This window comes from Dermacentor albipictus, chromosome 3 (assembly GCF_038994185.2).
Source record: "Dermacentor albipictus isolate Rhodes 1998 colony chromosome 3, USDA_Dalb.pri_finalv2, whole genome shotgun sequence".
Classification (NCBI taxonomy): domain Eukaryota; kingdom Metazoa; phylum Arthropoda; class Arachnida; order Ixodida; family Ixodidae; genus Dermacentor; species Dermacentor albipictus.
The window spans coordinates 81,527,297-81,539,702 of record NC_091823.1 but is presented as its reverse complement, the minus strand read 5'-3'; the positions used below and the strand labels follow the sequence as shown (position 1 = coordinate 81,539,702).

At 45.8% G+C, this 12,406-nt stretch overlaps 1 protein-coding gene and 1 pseudogene across 1 annotated transcript in view; both read right to left on the bottom strand.

The window, feature by feature from the left end:
- Positions 1 to 6,814, bottom strand: part of egg (SET domain bifurcated histone lysine methyltransferase eggless) — a 153,236-nt gene extending 146,422 nt beyond the window's left edge. The window contains exon 1 of the mRNA XM_070535681.1: positions 6,683 to 6,814. The gene's annotated coding sequence lies outside the window, so the exon portion shown is untranslated. The remainder of the gene's footprint in view (positions 1 to 6,682) is intronic.
- A 4,273-nt stretch (positions 6,815 to 11,087) lies between these two features.
- LOC135898952 (U2 spliceosomal RNA) lies at positions 11,088 to 11,267 on the bottom strand (annotated as a pseudogene).
- Between the last annotated feature and the right edge of the window lie 1,139 nt (positions 11,268 to 12,406).

The window sequence follows — 12,406 nt, the reverse complement described above, 5'->3', positions numbered from 1 at the left end:
CATGGACGTCCTGCAGTTTCCACGTTAGAGGCATGAAGGCAGTATTAAATAATAGCGGTTCCAGAACGGAGCCCTGTCGCACCGCATGGTTTGGTGCGAAAGAAGCGAATTACTGTCCGTGTGCACGTATAAAAAATCTTCGGCAGCACAAGAAATGCACTATTTTCATCACTTGAAGCGGGAAGCCGAGTGTGTCCATGTTTCTTGGGATGGTCTCGCGTTGTACATTACCATGCGCTTTGGCTATTTCAGTAGCCGGCACAGTGCGCACCAAATGACTGTAAGGTGATACATGCAGGTCATCATCTGCGAATATAGCTATAGACCATCTTTCATACCCAAATACGGCCTGAATCTGATCTGAGCTGGTTGGTATGTACAGTTGCGTGGTGTGGGCTTGCCAGTTTAATCCCATAGTTGACCCCATCCCAAATCCCTCAAAAGAGCAGTGGGAGGCTATTCTGCTCAGCGATGATCCTGACCGTCAGCACTGGCTGGTGGGGAGGGCCAGCGCAGCAGCAGTAACCAGTGGGCTACCGGAATAGGCGGCCCACCCACGAGTTCTACGAATATCCTGCAAATAAACATGTTTTCAATCAATCAATCAATCGTCCGAGCCACTACCCAAGTTGAGTGCCCAGCCTTCGCGCAAGCAATTTGCGGATAGTTGGTGTAAAAGAAATCGGCCGGGAAGTTTCAAAACTTGTTGGCGGCTTTCCTGGTTTACGTATTTGCACCACTGTTTCCACTCAGATGGGAGATATCCCTCGATCCATACGCCATTCATGATCTGGCCGGAGTAAAGTTTCTCAATGGTCTCACCTACCAATTTCTTAAAAGGCTGATACGGAATACTGTCATGTCCAGGCTTTGAAAAATGCTTTGTGCCTTCAGTTGCAGCGAGTAACTCGGCGTTTGTAAAATGCACTGTGATGCCGAAAGTCTCAACTGCGTCAATTAAAGGACTCCGTGGCTCCGTGGCTTACGTGGCTTACGACGGCAAGGTCACTTGTTAGACTTGTTCAGCGGACAAGCGTTAGATATTATTGCAATTGAGAAAAAAAAATTGAATCCGATGACGACACAGCGGCTGCTGTAGCACCACTTCTTTCGGAGTATGAAGTATGCGTCAGTAACGCGATTGGTTTCTCTGCAGAATGTATATGTGAGGAAAAAGTGGCAATGCAATGTGTTGGGACTGTCCACTGATAGGATAAGGCGTCTTGTATGGTGTGATGTCAATATAGAAGGTCACGTTTGGAGGTTTCTTTGCGTACGCGCCAAGTAGAGCACGTGACAGGGTGGACTACTTCCTCTCGTTGACACAGCACATACACACTGACCGCGTATTGGTTATCTTAGGTGACTTTAATTGTGTGTGTAGTGCACAAGATCGGACGCCTACAAGGCAGCGCCACGATACCAGTGTTGACGTCTTGAGTGCCATGACGCGTCACTACTAGCCTGTTGACGTAGGGGAACACAAATGAGTCCCATTTCGCTACTCAGACTTTCAAGGTACATCTCATGCAAGGCTCGATCGGATTTATGTGTCATTGCCCATCCTGCCTATAGACTATACGGCTACAATGTGCGCCCTGTGTTCTTCAGTGATCATTGTTTGGTGTCGGTTTGTTTTCGCAACTGGCAATTTCAAAGTTCGCGGATGAGCTGGGATTTATGGGAAATTAATACCTTGCTGTCACATAAGCCTTTTCCAAAGTGCGTCCCGGAAATTCTTATTGAAGTATCAAGTCGCAGTCCTCTATCTCTCTGCGCAGTGGGGGATATTCAAGCAAGTTAAAATGATAACCATTGAAGAAGCTTTCATATAGTCTTTTGAGAAAAAAATGAGAATATAAAGAGCTGTGTAAGTTGCTATACGAGCTATACGAACTTGAATGCCTGCATCTTGGCAAGTACATTGAAGACATTTACAACATTAAGGTACAATTGCAGACAACGGACACTAAGAGATACAGAGGTGCACTAGTCCGAGCGCTTACACGTCGGTATTTGGAGCAACAGCCTTGTACTCTTTCGCTTGCTGTTGAGCGTCAACATACTCTGTAGAAGCAAGTGCTCGAGACAGAGGATGCCGGAGCGATTGTTAATGACCAAGCTAGAATAATGAAAGCGCTCACGGATCATTATGAAAATATTTTTCAGTGTCATAAAGTTATTAATAGTGAAGCTGTGACGGAAAACTGTGCCGCTGCTGCCACAGCTCAGTCAAGAAGAATGTGATGATGTTGATAGAGACATATCTATCACAGAAGTTGAAGCAACTACTGCTTCGCTAACTAAAGGCAGAACTCCTGGGCCAGATGGCTTGAGCGCGGAAATTTGTCAGTGGTTTAGCTCTATATTGGTTCCCTTTCTGCTGAAAATGTATGAAGGTTACCGGATTGAATACCTGCCTACCCGCCACGCTCTATGAAGGGCACACAGTACTTTTCCCAAAAAGAAGTGATGCAACTAAATTCCAGGAAGTCGATGGCTATCTCCCCATATCACTTTGCAACGTGGATTATAATATAGTTGCGAAGATATTAGCTAGTCCCCTTCAAGACGTAATTCGATCAGTGGTGGGAGACCATCAAACATGTGGAATTAGAGGAAGATCAATACAGACAAACATCCACGTTGGGCGGTCTGTGCTAGAGTGTGTAGAAGAAAGTGCAGGTCAGGTCGCAATAGTTCAGGTTGATCTGGCAAAAGTATTTGATAAAGTTAATCACTACTTCTTGTTTCGTGTGTTAGAGCACATAAACATTGGGTCTCTTCTTTTTAAAGGCATCACTATCTGTTATGCTAACGGCACAACAAGGCTAATATTTAATGGTTGTGTATCCTATTTTATCTTCCTGGGGGCATCGGTAAGGCAAGGCTGTCCCTTGTCCCCTCTATAATTGGCTTTGTGCTTAGAACCGCTTTGTGCACAAATGCTGAAGGATCATGCTTTTCACGGGTTCAAATTGTTATCCAATGAAATCCGCATACTTGCCGATGCAGATGACATAGCCTTCTTTTGTGCTGCCAAGAAAAGTGTACATAATGCCCTTGCCGTAACGTAACAGGTTTGCCCAGCTTCTGGCGAAGCAGTTAACTTTTAGAAGAGTTCAGGGTTTTGGTTAGGTCTATGGTGTACGATGCCAACCCACTTCGCAGGTATTCAGTGGAAGCAAGACATGGGTGTACCTCTCTCTTCCAATGTGTTCCTAGCAGGTCGACTTATGTATGTCTTGCAGGTATTACACTGCTCGCGACTTAAGTTGCAAGCTTTACATCGTGCGTTTGCTACCTATGTATGGTGCTCACGTTTGAGACCATGCGACGTGATAACCTTTCTTTTCACTCTTGAGAATCTGATCTTTTTACTCTTGACCTAGTTCCCCTTTTTGTTACGCAACTTGTCTACCGGTTATTCTTCTTTCATGATGTAAACAATCCATTTCTAAGAGGGATGCTACAACTTCGATTAATCAATTACATTCCAGAAATAGTTGTGCCGTCATCTGTCAGAGATGCACCACGAGCTCCTTGGGGCTTCTTGAAGGAGGTTGTCGAAGAATTTCACTTTCTTGAGGCTCGCTTTAGTACGGATTATATTTTCACTGCCTCCCGCAAAGAAATTTCTGCTGCACTCATAGACACATTGTTTTCTGCTCCCCATTATCGCGCGCCGTACTTGGAATGCCATTACCTAGATGTGCTTAAGCGTGTCCGTCGAATGATAATTCCTCCTGGGATCGAAACTTTTTTTCTTTAATTTACATTCGGCAACCCTCCCTGTCAAAACCTGGTTAAAAAAACGTGGCTGTTTCGTGCCGTGGTCGACAAACTGCCGCTTCTTTCCACACGCTGAAACGATCGATCACTGTTTTGTAGATTGTAGGAAAGCCGTGTTCTTCTGGGACATTCTCCAAAGAACACTTAATACAGATTTACATGTCACAGCATACACAATTCGTTTCCTACGTACCTTTTAAAGATCCCTGTGACCCACCATGTGTCATGTTCATGGTACTTGGCCTACATAGCCTTTGGCGCAGTAGAATGCGTGACAGGCACGCTGAACCACCGCGAAGCACTCGGTTGTTTTTTTCAGGACTCTGTTGCTTACTTTCGTAGTGTGTACGCTGCACAAGAAACAGCGCCGGGCTGCTGGATGCCTTTATTGGACGCTTGCACGTGTCTGCCTGACTTTTGAATGCGCTTTCAGCCGCCTAAATCTCTGTAGCGATTTGTTTTTCTTATTTTATTGAACAGTCTGCTGCCATGTAAATGAAAAAAAAAAGTCGCCGCGGCGTCGGGGAAGCGTACGCGTCTCCAAGTCCGGATACGCGGGTTCGATTCACGCCCAAACGTACGATTTTTTTTTTTTTGGAGCCATTGATTTTCTTTGTTTACAGGAGCCTCCCTGAGGAATTTGACGTCAATCCGAGCATTTTTTGACGCGTTTTTACTCCTTGCGCCGTCGGCCATATTTTTCCAACCATTCATTATGGTCACGCCGGATTTTCTGACTCATGGGTCGTATAATGCTTTAGCATTAATAATATAGGCTGTTGTGTAGATATTATATGCTCTAGTTCTTATGATAAGTAAGACAGCGTTTGTAATGGCGATATATAAGATTGAACGTTAACTAAAACTTGGTGGCACACGCCCAGTGCACATCCCCGTCGCCCCGGTGGCACATAATCTTAGACTGCACATCAATGTGATCGGCCCACCAAAACAATTGCCCCTCCCCCCGAAAAAAAAAAGTAACTGCGCTTGGAGAAGGATGCTCCGCATGAAAATATATTTACGAATGATGACTCATATCATGACTTTCGTTTTTCTTATCTTCGCAGAGGCGAAATATCCAGGCTAGTGAAGCGCGCCGCGCTGGCACGACGCAGCCAACGTTGCGGCGCAACGGAATCAGCACGGTAGTTTTCCGCATGGAGGAAGGGAAAAGAGAGGAGGGAGCATACAGCAACGCATTTGAAGCCAAACCTGGTGGCCCAACACGTGAGCGCACGCCAAATTGCGAGGGTCATGATTTTAGTGTTCCCGCCCTGCAGGCAGAGCCACGGCAGGGCAGCCGAATAAGGGCGCACCGAATAAAAACTGTTGGCGTAGCTACTGGGAACCAAACGCCTCAGCGAATCTCGATTCTTGCGCCGTGATCGCGACGCAAGAGGTCACGTGTTGGGCCACTGCTGCGGCTTCATGGAGCGTTCGCTTGCCAAGGCTGACGGCGTGACGTAATGCTCCCGCCTACATTTTTTCCTTCATGGTTCTCCGCGTCGGCTTCAAGATGGCCGCCTCAACGTGCTCCTCCCTCCCCTACCGTCCCAGCCTCACTGCCGGAACCGAACCGGCCGGACTACTTTATCGTTCCCGCCAAGCCACCGAGCGGCCGTCAGGGAGCGGCGGTCATTTGTTCAAATTGCAGAGCTCTCTAAACGGACGGCACGCACATAGTCAATCACTCAGCTAGTGCATGCGATCTCGTCTGGCGGTTTTGTAAGCTGCAGGCATACATCCGTACCTCATATCTTTGTCACAATGCTGCGTCATCAGCGATTCGGCGCTCAGTCTTTCCGCACTAGCGCAAGCTTGCACTGCCGTCGAGGGTGGGTGAGTGCAGAGACAAATTAGATTTGGCGATCTGGCTATTGTCACAAATCGGGAGGCAGACCTCGCAAGTCGCGCGCGAATTCATCGCTTATCGGTCTCATCTTTCGCTGCGTGTGTTCATGATAACACCATAGAGAAAAAAAAAAATTCTTTCTCTACGATAACACCCGTAGTTAGTGGGAAATGAAAAGAGCGCTGAAAATATTGAAAACTGATGAAGCGTTGGCCATTCGCTTTGCGTCATAAATGAAAAAGGTCGAATCGATTTTCGTTTGTGTTCCAGTGGTCGCGAAAAGTAGCAACACGTTGCGATTGGAAAGACACAAATCACATGAGTACGACTTCATACTACGCACGACGGTATAGGTGGCGAGTAACTTTTGCTGAAATTTCCGCACAATCTCTAGCATCAGGGAAACCACGGCCGCCCGACGTGTATAGGCGATAGATTTAGCACGTAAATTTTATCGCTAGTTCACATTAACGCTCAAATAGCGGTCAAGGCAACCAAGATTTCAAGCACGGACGAACTGCCTGTAATACGTGTGCAGCTGTCGCCATCTGTTAGGTGCATTTCACAACTGAACGGAGAAGGCCATTCACGCTATGGAGAGATGGAGCTTCACGGCGTCACCCGTTCTCTATCACCCGTCACAGTGTTCAGTGGCCCGTGCTCCAAAAAACATTCGCTTAGTAATAAAAACGGTGCTCAATCACGCCCTAGCGCAGCTTCTTACATGAGAATGCGCGCTTTCGAATTTCAGCTACAGTCAACAGGGCCACCGTGAACAGGGCAAGCGCTTTTCATGGTGAGCGTAGAAACGACGACGCCACCTGGATAGCACGTGACATTTGCGCGCGAACGACTTCTGCGTACAAAGCATCGCTGTGAACAAAGATGTTTTGTCAGTGTTGAAGGACACTGAGTGTCACCTGGACTTCTAAATGCTAAGCGTGGAGTAGCCTCACGGTCTGCTCACGGTCAATCTGCTCGCTCTAGGATGACAAGCTCAAATATGCTTTTCGAAATAAAAAAGCCTCCACTAACCTTGTTTGTCTTGTCTTCGTTGGCGCAGTAACAAGATTCCTTCTGGTTGGGTCAATGCCTTGAGCCTTGGTTTCACATTGAAACAATACAGCAAATAACGGGTGAAGGAAGCGAAGAGCGAGCGTAGAGCGAGTGGCGCGCGCACTACGTTTCTGTGCCCACGGCTCAGTGAGACAGCGCTCGTGACACTGTGCTTTGTCTGCCCACAGCGCGCACAAGAATGTAGTGCCCCTGAAACCCATCCCTCTCAAACTTTGCCGAAACTTCTAGCAGTGGATGGAAGTGAAGTTGTTATACCTCACTGCAGACGTACAAATGCGTGAGCTTCGACGATACTTCGACGGTACTAACGCAGTAACGCTGCTGCGTCACCACCAATACAGCTGATGGGCTGTAGGGCGACGTTAAACTCCGCGACTCCAAAATCGCGATTACTCTTCTTGGGAAAGGTGGTTCTGATCATGCCAGGTCCGCGTTCCGGACCAGCGTAATTATAGTAAGCAGTGAAAATAAAAAAAAAAGATAGAAAGAAACCACTCGGGAGGAGCGTGAAAAAAACGCATTGCTATTGATACTCGTAGTACGTGCCTGCGAAGGGCAACATTAGCATATTGCCAGTAAAAATGGTTTAGTTTTTATTTGTACCACCAAGACGCAAACGGAGTACGTAATCATTGGTTCCATGACCCATGAGCGCATTCGATAGCTGCTGGTGCCTTTTAATGCGTTAGAATTAGGAGTTTCAAAGGGGGAAAAAAGCGTATGTGTGTGAAGTGTGGCAATTCGGTGGTGTGGTAGAAGGTATGGGAGAGCTTAGAAGATATATATATATATATATATATATATATATATATATATATATATATATATATATATATATATATAACTGAAGAAGTAGAATTCTCGTGCATGTCACGGATGAGTAAAAGAAATGTGCGAAATGTCACGGGTGATTTTTTAAAGAATATTGTTAACGATAAAATAACCATCCTATATAAATATAATTCTACTTCTTGAGCTAGGTTACTCTGAGAGTCACAAATTTTTCACTGCGCAAGAAAGGAAAGCGAATGTCTAACCAATTAACAAATAACCAATTAACAAATTTTTGCTTGTTAACATTTAAGCTAATCACTCTACGCCACGTATTCGAATTTACGAATTGTAGCCGGTGACATTTAAAGTCATATCCACTTGGGATGTTTTCTGAGGAAGCCAGCAGCTTCGAGATAGAGATATACGTTCCCAAAGATTGCGACAAAATGCATTGGCCTTTCAATAACTTCGAGCTTCAAAAAGAGCAACGGGAACAACAATGCATTTTTATAGCAAGTTTGACTATGCTTAAGTCAAAACTGGTGCTAGTTTCAAAATATGTTCCAAGTGAGTGTACCTTATGAAATCGCTGGCTTCAATTCGTGTGCTGCAATATGCGCCCTAATGCAATTAGATTAAAGAGCAATTAGTGAAACTTTGCTAAGTAATCAATCGCGCATTGATTTTTCACTGCGTGTAATACACCCCTTTGAGTATTCCAGCTCAATAAGTTGATTTGTGCTAAATATCACAGGCGATTTTTTCAAAAATCCTGTTAACGTTAAAATAAAACACTCGGTATGTGTGTGTATATATATACATATAGTGCAACTTGCACTGACGGTGGTCTGCGGTGCTCTGGAGCACCTTCAGTGGCACTTCGTCCCTTGAAGAGGCAGGGCGTGTGTCGAGTGAGCTCTTGAGCAACACTTTGCAATGTGCCGAATGCGCTTTAAATCATGGATCCGGGACCTCAAAGGGTGCGACCAGTGGCGTAGCTAGGTCGTCTGGCACCCAGGGCCCGTAGGTCTTCTGTCACCCCCCCCCCTCCCCCGGGGTGTAGCCGGCGGAAAGAGGGGTGCCTTCAGACGTATATGACACCCTCCCTCTCCCCCCCTCCCCACTGGCCCCTCGCACCCGGGGCCCATGCCCCCCCCCCCCCCCCTTCTTGCTACGCCACTGGGTGCGACGTAAAGCATTTATCTCGCATTTGCGGCTAAATCACCTCTGAATTTTTGTTGGACAGGGTATTGGCGCTCTCTATACCATATTCTTCGATCATTCAGCACTGGTCAAAACAATGCAGGCCTTTGCTTTAAACAGGTGAGGACAGGATGTATAAGTGCCAGGACCTTCACTTAGACTATTAATGTTATTTTAGTACCTTGATAAGTACAATCCAAAATTCTTTTGTGGAGGCCATGTTCCATTTGTAAGATGTAATTCTTGAAATGTCTGATTTGTCTGATTGCCGCGCAGGCGGCAATCAACACTTTGTAGATTTTGTTATACAACAGAAGAAATCTGCTAAAGTGTCGCTTCCTTGCACCCGAGCAATTTGTACCGTACGTAGTACTGCCAAATTCCGGAAAATAAAAGGACGAATTCTGGGAACCGAGAACTAGTACATCAGTTGATTGGACGTTACTGTGCACTGTAGTGTGAAATAATACTTAAGGAGAGGATCCAATCCTTGGAGGAGGGACACACAGGACAGAGAATAAAAATCTGACCAATTTCCATGGGGTGTCTGGAAATGTCTTCGCATTGAGCCGAGCTTAGCAGTAGAACAGATGTAGTGCCACGCATATGAGTCTCAGAGCGTAAATTGTACTACGTTTAAGACCGCCTAATAACAGTCGCATCAAGTTTCGCAAATACCTAACTGTGACTGTCTCATCTCTTGTTAACCTGCGGTTAACAGAATGCTAATGCCAAAAAAGAAAACGCTTTGAAGTGCGTGACGTCACACTGGCCCTGGCGTTTCGATGCGAAATTAAAAAAAGAAACTTTCACGATCATTTTCTCGTCTAATAAACAACCCATTACCGTTCTTGAAGAATACTTTATCAGCGTACACTGAATGCAGAGTATGGAGTATGGAATGCAAACTATGGATTCACTCCATATTTAATGTCCCTTTAAGGGTATTGTAAATAAATAAATACATATCAATGAATTTTTCTTATTTCTCTGGCTTCATCGCCTGTTTTCTTCATGTCAATAACACAAAACTCGAGTCATTCGGTTTCCTATATTCGTCCCGTTCGTTCAATGTGATTAATTATTTGCTAGTTTAATACTGACAGATCAGGGGAACAAAAAGCAATGATGTAGGTGCCATCATTGTGGAATCAAATATTTATTGGAACGCCTCTTCTCACGTGAATTGCACGATTACGGCGTTTGCACGAAAGCATGTCATCTTACACATGAAGTGGTGCAGCACAGTGCACCGAGAGCAGACAAAATAGGAACACACACACGTGCGCACGCACACATGCACACACACACGCACTGTTGTTGAAACCACAAGTTGCATGTAGCTATACCGGGTGTTTCTACGAAGACACTAAGTAATATTTAAATATAGCCGAATTGAAATAAAGAAACGGTTCCTTCAGAGACATGCCGTCAGTGGTGCCGTGTCGACCACTTGGTGACGGGTGAAAGGGGGTAATTAGTCGCTATTTAACAAGATCTATTAATTAACTTATAAACATTTAGTTGTAAAGAGCTCAGCGCAATCGGAAAATTGAAGCATTCTCAGTACAAACCATGTACCATTTATTTGTTTTTATTTTCTGTAGCCCCCCTCACGCATTGTCCCGAACTGTGGAACCTATGAGGTAAATAAATATAAATACATAAGCCATATCCACTTTTGGATCTGGAAAAGCGCGATTAGCCGTGGCACTGTGGCACGGCGAATTTCGGCTACCAGAGTGCGCGAAATGGAAACTGGGAGGCTGCAGCGAGCGTAATGCCGCGCCCCTCGAGGTGACGTTCTGCTTACGTCACACAGCAGCGGGCAGCCAGCGCGCTGCGTCTCCGTGCTCCTTGATGTGGGTGCGACTGAGGATCTCCGTTAGCTCGGGTTCGTTTGCTAACTTTGTTCACGAAAATAGGTCGAGATTCATTGCTCATGATTGTAGGTCGTTTTCATTTTAGGTGACACTTTCGAAAAATAAAAGTTGACCTACATTTCCGTAAATACGGCACTTCTGTAGCAATCAAGGATATCACGTGGCCTCTGTAGAACGAAACGGAAACGCCCTTATTTTATCCATCTGCGAAGGAAATTTGCTTTTCCACGTTGCCGTCCTTTGTAACCTACTACGAATTTGAAACTGAACCACGCAAACGTCATCACGTCATCATATATGCCCGTGTCGGATATGCAACGTCGAACGAATGTGAAAATAAAGCCAAAACCGATACTTATTTTTATGAGCCCGAAGAAGTATCAGTTCTTTAAAGTTAATTTTCCGAGGGGAGGTCTTAGGGTCTTACAGTGAAGGTGCATATGGCTAGGTTCTAGAAAAGATTGTGTGCGTCTATCGAGCCGTGTAGATCTAGAATTTCTCTCCATACGTGGGTCGATACCGAAGATAGTGCCACACTGGGCCAATCCGCGGCGGAGATGAACCACACTTTAAGCCTCCGCCAACTTGCAAGCATACGTTTAATATGTTGTGTCCAAATATAACCCGTGTCAGATATTAAGCTGATACGAACAGATACTACACTTTGACCCCCCGTCGGCCATGCCTACGGTCGCACCGCCCTCTCTTTGTCGGAGTTCCAAGCGCTTGCGTATCACGTTTCACCGGAGCAACGGCCAGATATCAGAGGAAGTTTGTGGGGAACCAACCTAGTGTGGCCTGTGTTCTGTGTGACCGCTTGTGGCTTTCGAGTGACCTAACAACGATTAATGCAGTGTGGGACGTCGACCACCGCACGAACACCTTGGCTACGGTGAAGCAGTGTGTGCCCTCGGAGTGCGGTGAGGTGCGTGTCCCTTCTATATACGTGCCGGGATTCGTTAGTAAAGTGTGTCGGGCCGCGTTTTGCAACGTTGCATGCGTATGTATCCACCCCGGTGCCCCATCTTCCAAGGCTCAACATCGTGGAGGAGCGACTAGTCGCGCCTCGCCTTCCATTTATGTGCACACAGCGTTTGACGCGCACGTGGAATTGGGCAGTTCGCCATTAAGGGGCCCACATACGCAGCTTCGCTGGTCATCCATCTCCACAGAGTGGAATGGCACTGATTTTTTTTGTGTGTGTGTAACGTAAATGCATCTCTCTTTCACATCTGATGTACCTGGTTCAGATACGGCTGGCCCTTTGACGAACCAGCGTGGTACAGCTGGGAAAGGCCCTCTGTGTAATGATGAGACCAGGCATGCGACATTTAATGGTCTTTTACTTGATCATTACCAGCCTTTCTAATAAGGGAAGTCGCAGGAAATGGTGGCTGGGTGAAATGTTTAGTTGGTTTACGCTAAAAACATGAAGACGCGGGATTTTCTAACCAGTACTTGCAGCCTTGCAGCTTTAACTCTCCGAGATTTGAACTCCCATTTGAATACTTCGTTTTTGCTCGTTTGTCATGGCTTTAGCGGATCGCAAATGAGACCAAGACGAAGTTAGAACATTTCACGTCGTCTATTACTGAAAGAGCCGATATGTTGGTGGCGTACGTTGTATCAGTGGGGTTTGCGTACCTGCGACTCAGCGAAAATTTGATCGCTTTGTGACAACAAATACCCTGCAGTGTGGCTTCTAGAAAGGGAACATTAAGGGCGGTAATATATATATATATATATATATATAGTCACAACCGTATGGCGCAAACATAATGAAATCAGGAAAGCATTGGGGAAATTATTCGTCGTTTAATTG